The sequence below is a fragment of the Pseudorca crassidens genome, chromosome 5 (assembly GCF_039906515.1).
Source record: "Pseudorca crassidens isolate mPseCra1 chromosome 5, mPseCra1.hap1, whole genome shotgun sequence".
NCBI classification, from domain to species: Eukaryota; Metazoa; Chordata; class Mammalia; order Artiodactyla; family Delphinidae; genus Pseudorca; species Pseudorca crassidens.
This window is the reverse complement of record NC_090300.1, coordinates 13,119,810-13,139,772: the sequence shown is the minus strand read 5'-3', so window position 1 is coordinate 13,139,772 and position 19,963 is coordinate 13,119,810. Positions and strand designations below refer to the sequence as shown.

Genomic DNA, 19,963 nt, shown 5'->3' with positions numbered 1-19,963 from the left:
TGGAGACCTCATTACTTTAGGTTCAACCTTTTTATCTTACTTAGGGACAAAACTTTTAGTAACACTAAAACATAAAACATTCCCGCTAACCAACATTTGTTACTTGGCTTTCTAAACTAGTACTTGTACTACAAACCTGACTATTTTCAGCCTCTCCAAGCACGATAACCCTGAAGAGAACTTTAAGAACTATCCAACAGTCCACGTGATTATTTTTGATAATTCATTTTTATAAAATTTCCACAATAAGCATTACTTTTTGTAATAGGAAAAAAAACACCTTTTTTCTAATGGCTATCTAGATTATCATACTGTGATTATTCGACCTAAGATATTCACCCATGGCAGCATTTTCTTTAGACAGATATACCACAACTAGTTTATCATAATTATCATATATAACTAAATCCAATCAATTTTAAAAAGTAAATCATTCTTCTAAATATAGACTTCATGACCCATAAAAAGGTCAAGATAAGCATTCTTGTCAATACAAATTTATGAAAATTTGCAATCTTCTGTAATGACTATTTCAAATCTCTTTTGTTTCAAAAAAAGTTGTCCAATAACCAACTTTCCTCGGCAATTGAGTTAAAAAAATAATAAATCTGAAATTATTAAATATTTTCATTGAGTCAGCCACAGATACAACATGGATCACAGAACAATGGCTGAATGATATTATCTTTAGATGTTTTTCATCCAAACTAATGGACATTTAATGAGCACCTACTGCATGCCAGGCCCTATAGATGCTAAAGATACCAAATGCTAACACACAGATCCTATATTCCAGTTCTGTCTACTCAAGGAGACAGGCACTATGATGAATATAAATACTAAAAAATATATATACACACACAGACACACATACACAGACACACAGACCTCAATCCCTTATCTCCAACTCCAAAAATCCAAAAAGCTCTAAAACCTAAAAATTACTTTCTAAGCTGTCAGAGAAACATGGTCTAACTAATGTAAGGTTTTTTATAGTCTTTTTTATTCTATTTAGTGTGAAGATGTGTAATTTCGCTGGGAACATTAATGTGTCTGATTATGGGGTGACTGCTCCTACCCACAGGAGGTTTCATGATATACAGCATATGCACCATATTAATTTTCTAAATTCCAAAACCTTTTTACTTCTGAGACACATATGCCACCATGGGTTTCAGATAAGGGACTACAGACCAAGTTTGGAGGATGCAAAGAAAGATGAATTATTTCAAGGAGAAACAAGTCAGTCAAGGAAGGTAAAAGTTACGATCAGAGAAGCCTCCAGAAAAAGGTTATCTTGTTCTGGGCTTCATAACACTACACTTGAAAATTTTAAACTAATCCTTTTATACCACCACCAAAGACATCTTTTATTGTTTCTACAGCCTTACTTCCTTGTTTTGAAAGATCTGAGTTGCCAAACCATATTTATTCATATTTAAATCTCCAAAGGGATAAAATCATTACTATACCAATCTTGTATTTGCATCCAAAAGAGCACAAACTTTCTGTTTTCTTGGCCCTACAGCCTTATACCAAATAAATGTACGATTTCCATTAAGTTCATTCAAATATAGTCAGTCTTGAATATGTGGATATGATCAACCACTGCAGATTATCACAGCAGAACATAATATCTAACACTTAGATGGTAGCATTAGCTATGTACCAGATACTATCTAAGTATTGTATGTATATATACAGTCAGCCCTCCATATACTCTGGTTTCACATCTGCAGATTCAATCAATCATGAATCAAAGATATTCAGGGGAAAAAAAATAAAATTCCAGAAAGTCCACAAAAACAAAACTTGAATTTGCCAGGCTCCGGCAACCATTTACATAGTACTTACATTGCATTAGGTATTATAAGTAATCTAGAGATGATCTAAAGTATGCTTAAGGATGTGTGTATACTATATGCAAATATTATGCCATCTTCTATAAGGGACTTGAGCATCCACAGATTTTGGTATCCACAGGGATCCTGGAACAAATCCCCTGCCAATACCAAGGGACAATTGTTTATCTACATGTACGTCATATATATATATATATATATATATACACACACACATATATATACACACACGTGTGTGTATGTAACATTTACATATAACATAATAAGAACAGCATAGGTATAATACATATATTACATGTGTTTATGTGTATATACACACGTATACATACACATATAATCATTTAATCCTCAAAACAACTTTGTGAGGTAGTTTCTATTACTATCCTCATTTTAAAGATGAGAAAAGTGAGGCACTGTGAGGCTAAGTAACTGGCCAGCATGGCATTATGAGACATAACAGTAAAGAACAAGCATGCAGAAAACATTTACAACACAGATTTGCTGTTATACTGACCTCCTTCTCAAACTTACTATTATCCCAGTTAATAGAAAATTAATGCCACTGGAATTAGCCTCTGGCCCTCCCCCATCTCCTTCCCCTCCCACAACTGCCCCCATTCACAACCTTTCAGTTCTCAAGTTCTAGTACACAAACTGTATAGCACTGCCATTTTAATGATCTGTCCACATTAAGAGAAATGTTTTAGACCAGGTGTACAAGCACCATTCCTCAGACTGGGCTGATGTGGGACAAAGTTTTCAGTGGTCTGAGACAGAAAGCGGTGGGGGACAGATGACATATATATTTTTATGAAACACAAATTATTCAACTTAAAATACCATTCTTCATTCTAAGGCTGTCATTCTTCCCTTCTCAGAATTAAATATGATAATGATGACCAATGTTTAGTTTCTTATTGTCGTTACTAGCCAAATAAAAAGTCAGTAACCCAGTCAATCCCCCTCAAAATCCTAAATGTTAGAATAACAAACTTAAATAAATCTACCATATATGCATAGAGGGGAGGGGAGACAGTCATAGGCAAGAAATGAAGGCCTCAAAACCTGCAGGTTCAAAAGGAAACAGACACCACTTTCACTTTTAACAGTGACATACAAACTTAGAGACCAGTCCAGCAAACAAGTGCAAACAAAATAAACCACTGCAAATTTCAATGTCTTATTCAGAAAAGATTACAATCATTGAGGCAATTCTTCATTTTGAAGTGGGATAAAATGGGGGAAATTAAAAAAAAAAAAAGAATGACAAATTTGAATTTTAAAATGAAAGTCAAGTTCATAATTCTCAACAGTACTAGGAAAAGGGGATTTAAAAGAGTATCATTCATTTATTTTCTTCCAAAACACAACAAAGAGAAGACTCTTAAAAGCATGGACTCTAGAGTCAGCCAGAATCCCAGCTCTGTGCTGGCATGTGACTTTTACCCTCTCTGCTTCAGTTTCCTTCGAGGTTGGTGTGAGGATTAAATGAATTAAGATACATAAAGTGCTTAGAACAGTGCCTGGCACTTAGTAAGTGCTTCAAAAGTACTGTCATACACGAATCCGCCCACAGGTGGGCTGGCACTAGCCCCAGGACCCGGACTCACCCACCACTGGATGGGCACCAACCGCACCCACCAGCAGGCCAACATCAGCTTCAGGACAACCCAGAAGCCACAGACAGATGTGTCAGGAACCACCCCCAGCCCAACCAGCAGGCAGACACCAGCTCTAGGACCCCCAAGGCCCTGCAGCCAGAGAACCTGGAACCTGGCTCCATTCATCAGCAGCCCGGGACTAGTCCCAGAAGCCCCTGGGCCCCAACTCCACCCATCAGCAGGTTGACCCAAGCTCCAAGACACCCTGGACCCCTCAGCCAGCCACCCTGCAATCCAGCCTCACTCACCAGGGCCAACAGCAGCCCTGAAACACCTCAGACACCACAGCTAGCCATGTCAGGGACTGGCCCTGCCCACCAGCAAACAGACTCTAGTGCTAGGACCCCTTGGACCTACACCCACCCCAGAACCCAGCTCTGCCCACCTACCAATCAGCACTAGCTGCGGGACCCCCCAGGAACCCACCTCCAGCTGTCTCATGACCCAGCCCCACCAACGAGACCAGAGGCCAGCCATACCTACCAGACCACCAATAGCAGTCAGCCTGCCACAACAGAAGGACCCACACAGCCCACACAGGTGCCCAGAACATATAGTTCTGGTGACTAGAGGGGAGTGCACTGCTGGGAAACACAGGATGTCTCCTACAAAAGACCTCTTCTCCAAGATCATGAAATGTAACCAACCTACCAGATACACAGAAATAAAAATAGCAAACTAGGCAAAATAAGATGACAGTAGAATATATTCCGAACAAAGGAACAAAATAAAACCCCAGAAGAAGAACTAACTGAAGTGGGGATAAGCAACCTACCCAATAAAAGTTCAAAGCAGTGATCATAAAGATGATCAGATAACTCCGGATAAGACTAAATAAACAGAATGAGAAGTTACAAGTTTTTAACAAAGAGTTGGAAAATATAAAGAAGAACCAAACAGAGATGAAGAATACAATAACTGAAATGAAAAATACACTAGAAGGAATCAACAGTAGACTAAAGGATACAGAGAAACAGATCAGTGAGCTAGAAGACAGAGTAGTGGAAATCATTGAAGCTGAACAGAAAAAAGAAAAAATAAAAAGAAGTGAGGACAGTTTAAGAGACCTCTGGGACAACATCAAGTGTACTAACATTCACATTAAAGGGGTCCCAGATGGAGAAGAGAGAAAGGGGCAAATAACATATTTGAAAACATAATAGCCAAAAACTTCTCTAACCTGGGAAAGGAAACAGACATCCAGGTCCAGGAAGCACAGAGAATCCTAAGCAGCACCAACCCAAAGAGGATCAAACCAAGACACACTGTATCTAAAATGGCAAAAATTAAAAATCAAGAGAGAATATTAAAAGCAGCAAGGAAAAAGCAACAAGTTACATATGAGAAAAATCTGATAAGGCTATAAGCTGACTTTTCAGCAGAAATATTGCAGGCTGGGAAGAAGTGGCACAATATAAACAGTTAAAATGATGAAAGGAAAAAACCTACCATCAACACCCTTCCTGCCAAAGCTTTCATTCAGATTTGATGGAGAGATCAAAAGTTTTACAGGCAAGCAAAAGCTAAAGGAGCTCAACCTCACTAAATTGGCTTTACAAGAAATGTTAAAAGGACTTGTCTAAGCGAAAAATAAAGGGCCACAACTAGAAATATGAAAATTACAAAAGGAACACTCATAGGTAAAGGCAAATATACAGTAGTCAATCAACCACTTATAAAGCTAGTAGAAAAGTAAAAGGACAAAACTTGTAAAAACAACCACAACAAATAGTTAAGGGATACACAAAACAAACAGATGTAAAATATGATGCCAAAAATGGTAAACTGGGGGAAGGGGTTAAAAATGCACAGTTATTAAAACATATTTGAACCTAAAAGATCATCAACTTAAAACAATCATAACTATACAGAAATACAGATATAGATATATATGATGAACATATATATATATATATATACACATATACACACACATATACCTCATGTTAATCACAAACCAAAAATCTATACTAAATACACATGCAAAAAAGAGAAAGGAATCCAAAAATAACACTAAAGATAGTCACCAAATCAAAAGGAGAAAAAAGGAACAAATAACTTATGAAAATAACCAGAAAACAATTATAAAACGGCAGTAAGTACACACCTATCAATAATTACTTTAAATGTAAATGGACTAAATGCTCCAATCAAAAGACAAAGAGTGGCTGAATGGATACAAAATAAGACCCATATATATGTTACCTAAAAAGAGACTCACTTCAGATGTAAAGACACACACAGACTAAAAGTTAGGGGGATGAAAAAAGGTACTCCATGCAAATGGAAACCAGAAATAAAAAAGAAGTTACAAATGACACCACAGAAATAAAAAGGATCATAAGAGATTACTATGAACAACTGTACACCAATAAATGGACAACCTAGAAGAAATGGGCAAATTCTTAGAAAGGTACAATCTCCCAAGACTGAACCAAGAAGAAACAGAAAATATGAACAGACCAATTAGCAGTAATGAAGTTGAATCGGTAATTTTAAAAACTTCCAACAAACAAAAGTCCAAGGACCAGATGGCTTCACAGATTAATTCTTCCAAAAACTCAGAGAAGAGTTAACACCTATCCTTCTCAAACTATTCCAAAAAATTGCAGAGGAAGGAACACTTCCAAACCCATTCTATGAAGCCAGCATCACTCTGATACCAAAGTCAGACAAAGATATACAAAAAAAGAAAATTACAGACCAATATCACTGATGAACATACATGCAAAAATCCTCAACAAAATATTAGCAAATCAAATCCAACAATGCATTAAAAGGACCATACACCATGATCAAGAGGAATTTCTTCCAGGAATGCAAAGATGGTTCAATATCTGCAAATCCATTAATGTGATATGCCACATTAACAAACTGAAGTACAAAAATCATACAATCATCTCAATAGGTCCAGAAAAGGCTTGTGACAAAATTCAGCATCCATTTATGATAAAAGGTCTCAGAAAAGTGGGTAGAGAGGGAACATACGTCAACATAATGAAGGCCATATGTGACAAGCCCACAGCCAACATCACATTCAACAGTGAAGAAAGCATTTCCTCTAAGATCAGGAACAAGACAAGGATGCCCACTTTCAACACTTTCATTCAACATAGTACTGGAACTTTTATTCAACGTAGTATTGTAAATCCTAGCCACAACAATCAGACAAGAAAAACAAAATAAAAGGAATCCAAATTAGAAAGGAAAAAGTAAAACTGTCACTGTCTGCAGATGACATGACACTATCCATAGAAAATCCTAAAGATGCCGCCAAAGAACTAATAGAACTCATCAAGGATTTGGTAAAGTTGCAGAATACAAAATTAATATACAGAAATCTACTGCATTTCTATATATTAACAAACTATTAGAAAGAAAAATTAAGTAATAAATTAATCACATTTATAATCACATCAAAAAGAATAAAATATCTAGGAATAAACCTAAGGAAGTAAGAGATCTAGACTCAGAAAACTATCAGATACTGATGAAAGAAATCAAAGACAACACAGATAGACATATTGTGTTCATGGACTGGAGGAAGTAATATTGTTAAAATGGCCATGCTACCCAAGGCAACCTGCAGATTCAATGCAATCCCTATCAAAATACCAGGGGCATTTTTCACAGAACTAGAATAATTCTAATATTTGGATGGAAACATCAAAAAAACCCAAATAGCCAAAATAATCTTGAGAAAGAAGAACAGAGCTGGAGGAATCACGCTCCCTGATTTCAAACTATATTACTAAGCTACATTAATCAAAACAGGACGGTACTGTCACAGAAACAGACACAAACATTAATGGAACAAAACAAAACAAAATAAAGAAATGAACCCATACTTACATGAGCAATTAATCTACAACAAAGGAGGCAAGAATATACAATGGGGAAAAGACAGCCTCTTCAATAAATGATGTTGGGGAAACTGAACAGCTACATGCAAAAGCATCAAGCTGGACTACTCTCTCACACCATGCAGAAAAATACATTCAAAATGGATTAATGACTTAAACGTAAGACCTGAAACCATAAAACTTCTTAAAGAACACCTAAGTAGTAAGCTCTTTGACATCAGTCTTAGTAATATTTTTTTGGATATGTCTCCTCAGGCAAAGAAAACAAAAGTAAAAATTAACAAATGGGACTACATCAAACTTAAAAACTTTTGCACAGCAATGGAAATGATTAATAAAATGAAAAGGCTGCCTACTGAATGGGAGAAGCTATTTCCAAATCATGTATCTGATAAAGGGTTAATATCAAAAATATAAAAAGAACCCATATAATTCAACATCAAAAAACAAACAACCTGATTGAAAAATGTGCAGAGGATCTCAACAGACATTTTTCCAAAGAATATATAGCCAACAGGCAAATGAAAAGATGCTCAACACCACTAATCATCAGGGAAATGCAAATCAAAACCACATTGAGATATCACCTCACACCTGTCAGAATACCTATTATCAACAAGCCAACAAATAACAAGTGTTGGTGAGGATGTGGAAAAAAGGGGAACCCTTGTGCACTATTGGTGGGAATGTGAATCGGTGCAGCCACTATGGAAAACAGTATTGAGAGTTCTCAAAAAAATAAATATAAAATTACCAAAGTTCCAGCAATGCCACTCCTGAGTATTTATATAAAGAAAACAAAAACACTAACTAGAAAAACTAGATGCACTTCTACATTTATTGCAACATTATTTACAATAGCCAAGATATGGAAGCATCCTAAGTACCCATCAATAGATGAATGGATAAAGAAGATGTGGGGTGTGTGTGTGTATATACATACATACACACACACACACACACACACACACACACACACACAAAATGCAATATTACTCAGCCATAAAAAAGAATGAAATCTTTCCATTTGCAACAACATGGATGGACCTATAAGGTATTATGCTAAGTGAAATAAGTCAGAGAGAGAAAGACAAATACCGTATGATTTCACTTACGTGTGAAACCTAAAAAACAAATGAACAAACATAACAAAATCAAAACAGTTATATTTACAGAGAACAAATAGGTGGTTGCGAGAGAGGTGGGAGGAGGAATGAAATAGGTGAGGGGGATTAAAAGGTACAAATTTCTAGTTGCAAAATAAATGAATCACAGGTATAACATGTACAGTGTGCGGAATATAGTCAATAACTATGTAATAGCTTTGTAGGATGATAAATTTTAACTAGATGTTGTGTAATAGGAAATAACAGTGTTGTGGGTCAATTATACTTCAAAAACTAACTCATAGAAAAAGAAATCAGGACCTAGAGACTATCATACAGAGTGAAGTAAGTCAGAAAGAGAAAAACAAATACCATATGCTAACACACATATATGGAATCAAAAAAAAAAAAAACAATGGTTCTGAAGAACCTAGGGTCAGGACAGGAATAAAGACGCAGACGTAGAGGACATAGGGAGGGGGAAGGGTAAGCTGGGATGAAGTGAGAGAGTGGCATGGACATATACACACTACCAAATGTAAAATAGCTATCTAGTGGGAAGCAGCCACATAGCACAGGGAGATCAGCTTGGTGCTCTGTGACAACCTAGAGGGGTGGGATAGGGAGGGTGGGAGGGAGGGAGACACAAGAGGGAAGAGATATGGGGATTATGTATACATATAGCTGATTCACTTTGTTATACAGCAGAAACTAACACACCATTGTAAAGCAATTAAACTCCAATAAAGATGTTAAATAAATATATAAATAAATAAATACATAAATAAATAGAAAAAGAGATCAAATTTGCGGTTAACAGAGCCAGGGGTGGAGGGAGGGGGAGTTGGATGAAGGCAGACGAAAGGTACAAACTTCCAGTTATGAGATAAATAAGTACAAGGGATATAACGTACAACATGATAAACATAATTAACACTGTTTTACATTGCATATGAAAGTTAAGAGTTGTTAAAAAGTTGTTAAATCCTAAGAGTTCTCATCACAAGGAAAAAAAGTTTTTTCTATTTCTTTAATATCTATATGAGATAATGGATGTTCACTAAACTTATCATAATAATCATTTCATGATGTAAGCCAAATCATTATGCTCCACACCTTAAACTTACATAGAGTGCTATACATCAATTATATCTCAAACTGGAAGAAAAAAAGTACTGTCATAATATTATTTAACATGAAAAACAATGGTGAAGAACTAGAATGAAGACTATAAAAATTACGGTGCTAAAAATAGTTGATGTTCTACTGCCATAAACTTTTTCAAAACTTAAGCACAACCACTTTTATGTATATAAAGTATGAATATATGAAGTTACGTGTGACACTTTTCAACTTACTTTTTTTAAACGTAAACTTTTCAATTTACATTTTTTAAAATTTAGGAAAAAAATCGACAGGTGGAGACCCTATATTGTTTACAAGTTTGCTTCCAAGGCTCAGGAATGCACTACTCAACTGAGGCTGCATTTGAACGGGTGACAGAAAGAGCAACACACTCAATACGTTCACCAATAAAAGAAACCTTCAAGAGTATGATGCATAGCATTTATGTTGATAAAAATCCAACTACCCATTGCTGAGCAAGTCCTTCAATTAGAAGTACACCAAGCTTCCATGGAATATTCGCAGGCCAAGTGATGTAGGCACCACACAGCGTGCACACGTGATACCTGCACTCTTCCTAGTTGAGGGAGTTCTCCCAGTTCCGCTAGCACCTCCCCTGGGACCTGGACTTGGCTTACTCTGCATAAGGGATTTCCCTTAGGCAAGTTCGCTCAGTTCATCCTGCCATGTGTCTCTTATCTCAAGCCACCTCTACACCAAACGTGAATTATTAAAACGCACTTGTTCATTGATACACTTTATTTCTTGGCAAACAAGTAATCTACATCCTTGCTACTCAAGAACGGTTCCTCCTCCAGCCGCAGGTAGGAGCTTATAAGAAATAAAGAATACCAAGCTGCATCACAGATCTACTGAATCACAATTTGCATATTTAAACAGGAGCCCCAGGGGATTCCTAGGCACACTGAAGTTTGAGAAGAACTGCTCTACAGGACTCTACTGCAGATAGCTGTAAAAATTAAAAATGCTCGTTTACAACTGAATTTAGAGATAAGATGTGAAAACTACCAAGACGTAGAATCAGAAAAGCTCCTTAAGAATATTAACCAACACATAAATGAATTTATCACTGATATCAAAGGTGCTCAAAGGTTTACTTTCAACAGTGTAACAGCGCACGCTCATAATATATAGGGACTACATAATCATATATTGGGGCTATATTTTGTGGTACAAAGAATACAAAAGAATGACTGGGTCTAGAAATTTCAACGCAATCCGGCCCAAAGGTGTGCAACCTGCATTCTAAAATTTGGGGAGTCAGAATTCGATGGTGACAAGTGAAACTCTTTCCGGATAATTATTCAGAAAAAAATCTAAAAGATGTGAATTTTAAACATAAATCATATCCTGGAAGTAAAACTACTTAATAGCTACTGAACAAACTCTAGGTCACTTGTAGAATCAGGAAACTGTTTTGGAGGTTGGTGCTCCTTTTTCCAGGAAATGGCGGGGGCGGGTGGGGGAGGCGGTGAGCCGTTAAAAAAAAAAAAAAAATCAACGTTCACCCTCTGCAAAGTTTTCTCATAGCCTGAAAGGCCTCAACTTGCATGTTCCTACAGGTGAAAAAACTGAAGTCGTACTCAAACAAGGTCACGTTTCCACCTTGAAAAGTGAAAGGCTTTTTTCTCTTCTCAAGGCTGCACTTTAAAACATTTGGGGATTCCGGGTCCTTTGGCTTCCGGCCCGCAAAGGAAGCGTGCTGCCCGGGGCTGAAAGGAACAGGGAAATCTACCAAGTAGGAAGTGGAGCCCGGGTCCGGCCACCAGGCTCTGCCTTCTCGCTGCAGGGGGCCCTACGGCCGGGACCCCAAAGGGCAGGCAGCAGGCTGGGGAACAGCCCCCCGGCCCAGCCGCCCCGGAGCGAAAGAGCCTACTCTCCCGCCACCCAGCCCCCGCCCTCCCGGGATGCGCACACGCGGAGGGCGCTGCGAGTCCCCGTCCGTGGCGGCGGCGGCGGCGGCGGCACCACCACAGGCCTGCCAGGGAGGCGGCGGCGGAGCAAGGGGAGGCGGGACTCGTCCTGAGAGGCTGAGGGGAGACCGGGGCGGGAGCGTCTGCATGTGGGGGCTGCACTGGAGGAAGGCGGAGGCGCTCAGGGGGCCCGGGCTGCTTTACGATTATCATCATTATTTTGTTTTACCTGTGGCGCAGGAGGGCTCCCCAGCTCCTACTCCCTGAATCCTCCTCCTCCCCTTTCTCTCTCCCTCAGTCTCTGCTGGGCGCTCGTGGTGCCGGCCGGGCCGGACCCGACCAGAGAGAGAACAGGCCGGGAGGGGGGTGGCGGCGGTGGTGACCAGCGGCCACGTGACCACGCCCGCGCCGTAACGGCGGCCGCCTCCTGCCTTGCGCCCTCCCCGCGCTCCACCTCTAATAACCCCGCGGCTCGCGCGCCCAGGACGCTGGTGCGCAGGCGCCCGCCGAGGCCCAGAGACTGCGCGGGCGCGACGCGCTTGCTCTCGGGGCCGGGCCTGTGGGGCCCCGCGAGGCGCGAGGCGGAGAGGGAGCCGCGGGCCGAGCCCTCCTACGCTGCCGCTAGAGCGCATGCGCAGGATGGCTTTTTTTTTTTTTTTTTTCCCCCCCCCACCTTTCCATTCCTTCCCCTTTCCCTCTCTACTTTCCACACCCCCTCTCCGCCAGCGCGCAGCTGGAGGCTGGGACTCTGCCCGGAACTTAGACCCTCACACTCACCACCACTACCTTCCCAGGGTGAGACCTTCTGAGGGGCTGGGCCTCCTGCCTAAGAATTTACATTTCCTTGTTGCAGCTGAGTGGACTCCTATTCCTGCTTCAAGACCCAGCCAATATGTCACTTCCGCTGTGAAACGTACCCCACGCTACTTTGTGGGAGTCACTAGCATTTTGTGCATACCTACTTAAGTATAATTCGTGGAGAAATAATACATAACAGTTACTTTTTACAAACCACAGTACTAGGCTTGTATTTTATGTTACCTCATAACCTAGGGCAGTATGTCTTTAGCATTATGGTATCTCGGCAAAGGTCGGATGACTGACTATCCGAATGCAGATCTGCCTAAATGCTGTGCCTTGGCCTCCACCTCTGCTTAATCATGATTTAAACAGTGCGGTGCCGTTTTGCTTGTTTCGCCAATATGAAAGCCTTTGAATGAATGGTAATGCTAATTAGAGTGGTAAATGCTTCACCTAGTTAAAAAGATTTATGGTCTTTTGTTAACCTATCTTCACAAAGAGCCCAACGGAAATTGATACTGTTGAGTCCAGAAAAAGGAAACGAAGGCCGAGAAAGGTCAAATTTCCAAAGGTTAGCTAGTTTCAGAGCAAGGTCCCTGCGTGGGAGACCTTTGTTCACAAACAAACCCTCCCCTGCACGGGAGGATTCCCTCACTTTCTGCAGGCCCTTTTTGTTGCAGAAGCAGGACAGGTTAAGTGAGTGGCTCGTGCCAGATTTAATCGGGAAAAACTAATTAAAATGTAAAAACGTACTAACTGGTAGCTCTGGCTAGACCAGTCATCATTACTGTTAAACTAGTGAATATTGAGATGAAGATGTTCAAGAAATAAAACTAGCAACAGAAACCCAGGAAAATGTTGGGATAAATGTTGATCAAGAAACAGTGTTAACAAGGACTTCTGAGAAAAAGGAAAATCACAACCCAGATCTCGTGTGTTTGCATGTTGGTGGGCTCTTTTCTGCACTTACCAATGGATACACCCATGGATTGATTCCACCCAATAATTTCAGCTACCACCTCAGGTATGCTAGTAGCATTCCACTCTAAATATCTAGTCCAAGGTTCAGAATCTGTGGGACACCATTATTTTGGTGGCCCACAATGAACCATGCCTCCACAGAAGTCATGCTCTTGTGTAATCTCTCCCCTTGAATCTGGGCTGGACCTGGCACGGCTTTAAACAATAGAATATGGCACACGCACACACACACAAATCTGTGCCAGTTCCAGGCCTAGGCCTTAAAAAAAGGCTTTGCAGTGACAACACTGAAATTTACCAGAGCCTGTACTCATGGAAAGCGAAGACTATTAAGAAATCCCCGCACCAGTTTGTGTTCTGGGAAATGACTTACAGAAAAGAACATTCCTTACACATAAGACTTTGGTAAGACTCTTTCTGCCCCTTGGGTCCACCATTGTGTTTATGCTGAGGCCACTCTCCCTGCTGGGCTGCTCCCCAGCTGACAGAGCACAGCAGGGCTACTAACACAGGATTCCTCTAATGGGCAGCTTTGGCTCAAGGATTCCCCACAGGCCTGGTCAAAACTTTCTTAGAACTGCCTGCAGTCTTGGGACTTTCTTAGTTAATCTTCCTTCCTTCCTTCCCTGTTAGCTTTTACAGGTGTCAGACCTGCATTGTGGTCTGAAGTCTCTCTCCCAAGTTCCTGCTCCCTTCCTTTTATCCTTCACTGCTATTCTCTCAATTAAACTTCTGTATATCCAATCCCATCTTGGTGTCTGCCTCCCTGAGGACCTGAACTCAAACCCACCCCCATTCTAGGATTTTACCTGGCCCACCCTCAGGCTAGAGCTACAGGTCACAATTATGAGTCATATCAAGAAATCCAACTTCTCTCATTCTTCTCTGTTTCACATTTTCAAAACCTTTTCATCACTCAGACCCATCCATTAAAATGCAGCTAACCCCAGGTAGAGATAACAACACGATTAAAGCCTTTCACTATTAAGAAAATAAGAAAGATTAAGAGTTATTTTGACTACAAAGATAATTAACATTGTAATAAAGGCTTTTAGGCTAATAATAAAAATTACTAAAAATATTGTAGGATAACATGGGCCATTTGGGTCTCCCCCTCCCCAGCCTGTGTTCCTGTAGCAGATACTGTGGCGGCTGTTTTTGTAGATCATAATAAGAGCTATCTCCCACCAACCCTCAATCACCTCTCCGTTTTCCCCACCTCCAGCCCCCATCAAGAACCTGAAACCAACAAGGTCAATCAGCTTCTCTTTCAGAGAGAATTGAAAATTGGGATTAAAAGGTAACTAGTTAGTCTTTGTATGTAGCTAGAACTGTAACAACCCAATGGAGTAGGCCGTTTCATCAGTTACGTCTTATCAGGACACTAGAAACCATTTCGGTTATTTACACGCAGAGAATCTAATACAGGGAATGAGTTACATGGGTGAGGAAAGAACTGAGAACCAAACAAGCCATGGGGAGGTTACCCAGAGATTAGCAGCAGCAGGGGGAACTGTACTACCCCTTAGCTGAGGAGACCCAGGAAGACGTCATGTTACTAGGGCCCTAGGGCAGCGGTCATCCGATGGAATCTACACCGCGGTAATACAGAGCCTGAGTAGTTGTACTCAGAGAGAACTACTTAAGGCAGCTTTCCTCAGAAGGCACTTATGAGGTGTCCCCCTACCGCACTGACAGCCACAAGGAGTGAGACAGGGACCCTTCCTAAAGAAGGCTCCTGGCTATTTGTCAGATGGGAAAAGGGATTCTTGGCAGACAGAACAATTCATGTTCACTGCATTCCTTCCATTAGTTGCTCAATACAGCCTTCTTACACATAATTTCAAAATGTTCTCACCTAATGTAAAGCAACTATCCATTTACTAACCCTGTTGTCAAAGCGTCAGTATTATTAGCAGGCACAAAACCAATTGGTCAGTGTTATTAGACTTCAGTGATATTAGGTTTAAAGTCATTTTAACTCACATCTAAACCATGTATACTACTCTGCAGAGAGCCTACCCGCCCCCCAAAAAAATGCCGAAACCAGAAATTGATTTGTTTGTAGTGTCTGCATATCGATATGTCATAGACGGCTAGCTCCTCTTCCCTGCCAAATTTATTTTCCTCTTCTGTCACTGGAATTGAGGCTTAGCCAGCCTCGTGGCCACCTGTCTAGAGACTACATTTCCCATGCTGCCTTGTGGCTGGGTTTGGCCACGTGACTTTGTTTTCCTCATGGAGTGCAAGAGGGGACAATGGGTACATTTCCCACGTTCCTTGCCTAAAAGAAAAGTGCTGGCCCTATACTGCCTCCTCTGCATGCATGCCACGTGGCACACGGACGTGGTGTGACCCAGCCTTCAAGACGTGGTGTGAAGAAGGTGACCCAGCCTTCAAGGTGCACAGCAGTAAGATGGAAGGAAACTGCGTCCCTGTCTTGCTTCACGGAGAGCTGTCTCCCCAGCCTTTACTGCCCCACTACAGCTTTAAATTAGAGGGAAAGAAAGTTCTACCTTATTGAAGCCACTGAACGTTTAAAATCTCTTTCTGAAAGCTGCATACCTGATACCCTACCCACTACAATATGTAAGGTGTTATATTCTGTTAACTAAGTTGTTATGTGAAGAATCTCAGGAAAGACTGTCTAGATACATTTTTAAAACACAAATACGTCACTCACCCTTGGAGGAAATGACGTCAACATTTATGGATCTATGAAGAACATCAGCTACTTTGAGACTGCAAAACCCACGTTTGCACCATTAAGCTTTTTATTATCACCAGAAAACCTATGCTCAAAGTTGCCCTTAAAAATCTCGGAGCATTCAGAGGCATTGGGAAGCAGTATAGAATGGAGGTTAAGTGCATAGGACCAGAGTAGAATAGCTCAAGTCCAAACCCAGTTCCCCTTACTTGGTAACGATGTAATCTCAACCAAGTTACTAAAACTACTCAACCTCTGTGGCTTCAGTTCCATCTGTGGGATAAGGATAATGACAGTCTCTAATTTATCAGGTTGTTGTGAGCATTAATTGAGATAACCCACGATTAAGCAAGATATTTAGCACATGGTAACCATTCAATTTAAAAAATAGATATTATGTTTTTATTTTATTATTTTAAATCTTGGAGTCTCGATCAGAAAAACACATCTGCAGTCTGTAGGAAGAGCAAATTATTCTAGATAAAGCCATAATGATTGGGATTCATTGTTTGCATGCACAAAATAGCAAATTCTGGACTTCGGACATCAAAAATCAGAGGTATTTTTGTTGTACTGCCCCAACATCTGCAATGTATCCACTAATATGCCTAAATGGCACAGCCCTAAAAGTAACATCTTAACTTTGTTACTTTGAAAGCACCACGTCTAAAAACATTATCCTATAAGGAAAAAGAACTTATAGGAGGTAGACAATCAGTGTTAATTTTCAGTCGTTTTGTGGAAAGATGTTGGAGTCATGATCACAATCATGTAAAGCCATTTCTTTGAAGCTTTTGTTCTAGGTGATAGCAATGATTTCCATTGGATTACTTACTCTTGGTCAGGTACGTACAGATGGTTCCATGGTAAACACCTCTCAACATGATTTTATGATGTCTGTGTTCCATATGAGACCCTTTCATTTTTTTCCTGGCGCAGGCTTAAAATGTGCCAAGAAAAGCAAAAATAAGCAACATGGCTTATGCCATTTATTTCATATCCCTGTTATAATGTTTGTCCCCTCTGTGTTGACCAGATGCTTTGATGTCCAACGTTGCCTAGACGGTGAGTTCCTCAATGGCAAGTGGTATGTCTTATTCATCTCGGCATTGGCAGTGTTTTAAGTGCTTAGCATCTGACAGGTATTCAATAAATGTTTGCTATGCTAAAAGTAAATAGGTATCATATTACGGAAATCATCACCTTGCTAAATTGTTGAACAGTGTTCTACTCATCTTACTGCAGTGTAACAAATTACCACAAATATAGTTGCTTAGAAAAACATACATTTATAATCTCACAGTTTCTGCAGGTCCAGAGTTTGTGAGTGGTTTACCTAGGTTCTCTGCTTTGGGATCTCTCACACGTTTGCAGTCAAGATGTTGGCTGAGGCTGTGGTCTCACCTCAAGGCTTGACTGGGGAAAGATCTGTTTCTAGGCTTACATGGTTACTGGCAGAACTCAGTTCCATGCCAGCTGTAGGACCAAGGGCCTTAGTTTCTCGCCAAGTGGACCTTTCCAAAGGGCAGCTCATCACATAGTAGCTTGCTTCATCAAAATCAGCAAGAGAGGGTTTCTTAGCAAGACAGAGGTCACAAACCTATGTAACATAGTCATGGAAGTGACATTCCCATCACCTTTACAATATATTGTTTGTTAAAAACAAGTCACAAGTCCCGGGACATCCCTGGTGGTCCAGTGGCTAAGACTCCATGCTCGCAATGCCGGAGGCCCGGGTTCTACCCCCGGTCAGGGAACAAGATCCCGCATGCCACAACTAAAAGAGCCCGCATGCCGCAATGAAGTTCCTACACACGACATCGAAGATCCCGCGTGCCGCAACTAAGACCCAGCGCAGCCAAATAGGTAAATAAATAAATAAATATTTTTTTAAAAGTGATGAGTCCCTTCCACACTTAAGGGGAGAGTATTACACAGGGCACGTATACCAGGAGGCAGGGATAACTGGGGGCTCTCCTAGAGTCTGTTCACTGCAAGCAGGGCCTTGGTATAAACAAGATACGCGTACTTGGTCCACTCAAATGAAGAAGCTTCATTAGGTTCACATGTTAATTCATGAGAATGCCCAGATACTTGCTCAAATATGTAAATGCTCCAGATGCATGTTGTGAAAGGAAGAGAGTATTTCACCAAAGTCCTTACAATCTGAATGGATGTCTCATAACTCATCAATAGAAAATAGTTGAACCCTGAATCACCAGTCTTTTTATGCTGAATGCCCACCTAGAAGTCCTGTAAAATGATGACTGAAATATGAACATTAAAGGTATGCGACATCTCTGCTACCTTGGGAGTTCCCAGCAAAAATGTCTCATGTGGTCCTTGGCGTGCTCCAGTTGATTCCATCCATCTGGACAGCCAGCCAAAAGCACTAAGCACACACACAGGAGGACAAATACATGAGAACCATCAACAATGGGAGAGGTATTAATTAGCCATTGTTGCAACAATGTTGCATAACAAACGACTCCAATATCTCAGTGACTTACAGAAGCATTTCTTTTTCTGGCGACGGAATTGCAGGTTGGTCGCGGTTCACATGCTCTCACTTGGGCTAGACTTGGCCAAACCTGACTAGGCTGGACTCCAGGCTTTGAGCTTGAGTTCAGGTCTGTTCCACACGTCGTCTTCATTCTGAGACAGCAGCTACACAGGGGCTGTTCGTGTTCTGCTCATGCAGGTGACAAAACTACAAGAGGAACAAGTAGAAATATTCAGTAACTCTTAAGGCTTTAGCTCAAAACTGGCACACCAGCACTCCTGCCCATGTTCTGTTGGCTAAAGCAAGTCATATGGCTGAATCCAGTATATGAACGTGATGTGGAAATATATCATGCTTATTCCTAGTGGGAGGCAATGCCAAATCCTGGGAGAGGACATGGCAAATCATTCTAATACAAGGAAAGACTAAAAACTGGGGCATCTTGAATGAAGGTAAACACGAGGTAGCCAATCTTAGAATCGGGTCAATTGCCTGTGACGCTCTCATGAGCTCCCTGACTGTTGCTTTAAAAGAACAAGCCACATCATCATGTAACTAACAACTCAGTCCATTCACTGGTGCAACACTGTGTTCCCTCGATACGCGATCCTCTATAAAACCCAAAATCTACATTACGGTAATATAATAAAGGTAAAGATGTTACAAGCACAGGGGCCTTAAAAATTATAGTTCCCGTGGCAAATATAACATAGCTTTGTGTGCCCATATACTGCAAAGACAGAAGTCCTAACTATAAACAGTAATGGGAAATCATGCATATTCAGGGATCAGGGTGATGAAAGAGCTATAGATTCAGTTAGAAAAATTACTTTGGGAATTTTGTCTTATGGATGGAGCCTCAAGTAATGTACAGCACAATACAACTGAATGTTTAATAGGTGACTGAATAATTTTCATGCAGAAATGCTGCAATGTTGTATTCCATATAAAAAGAAACACTTCTTAGATATATTATGGATAGTGCCAATATGTTATTCCTGTGTTTTTGTTTCAAATTTCAGTAGTTATCTTTAACTGATGGTTCTTCATTGGGATCTATTTCCTCATAAATGACTCAGCCTCATGAACCTGGCAAGTTGAACTATTATGCTTCTATTTACTTTTTAACTCACAGATCTTTCAAAGATCACCTGTTTTCAACTATTGTTTACTTGTTAAAATGGATTATTACAGAATAACATGCAGCTTGCCATTTAACTTGGTGTATTTGAAGGACATTAGATGTTATACTGTATTTAATCAATTAACTTGACATTAAATTTAAAATTCACATTGAAACACCAGAAGTTGAAATACTATTCTATCAAAAATACTTAAAAGAACATAACGCTATTCCTTCCAAATTCTGTAGTGTCATAAAAAGTGTCACATATATAGCCAACTACTGATATCCAATTAT

The 19,963-nt window shown here is 40.3% G+C and overlaps 1 protein-coding gene across 6 annotated transcripts in view; it reads right to left on the bottom strand.

The window, feature by feature from the left end:
• The window catches only part of TBC1D5 (TBC1 domain family member 5), a 541,587-nt gene extending 529,586 nt beyond the window's left edge, over nt 1-12,001 (bottom strand). For 2 of the 6 annotated variants that reach the window (XM_067737391.1, XM_067737392.1), the window contains exon 1: nt 11,781-12,001. The gene's annotated coding sequence lies outside the window, so the exon portion shown is untranslated. Of the gene's footprint in view, nt 1-4,703; nt 4,777-11,780 lie in introns of those variants that run through there. The other 4 variants (XM_067737390.1, XM_067737395.1, XM_067737393.1 and 1 more) reach the window with 4 other exon arrangements.
• Between the last annotated feature and the right edge of the window lie 7,962 nt (nt 12,002-19,963).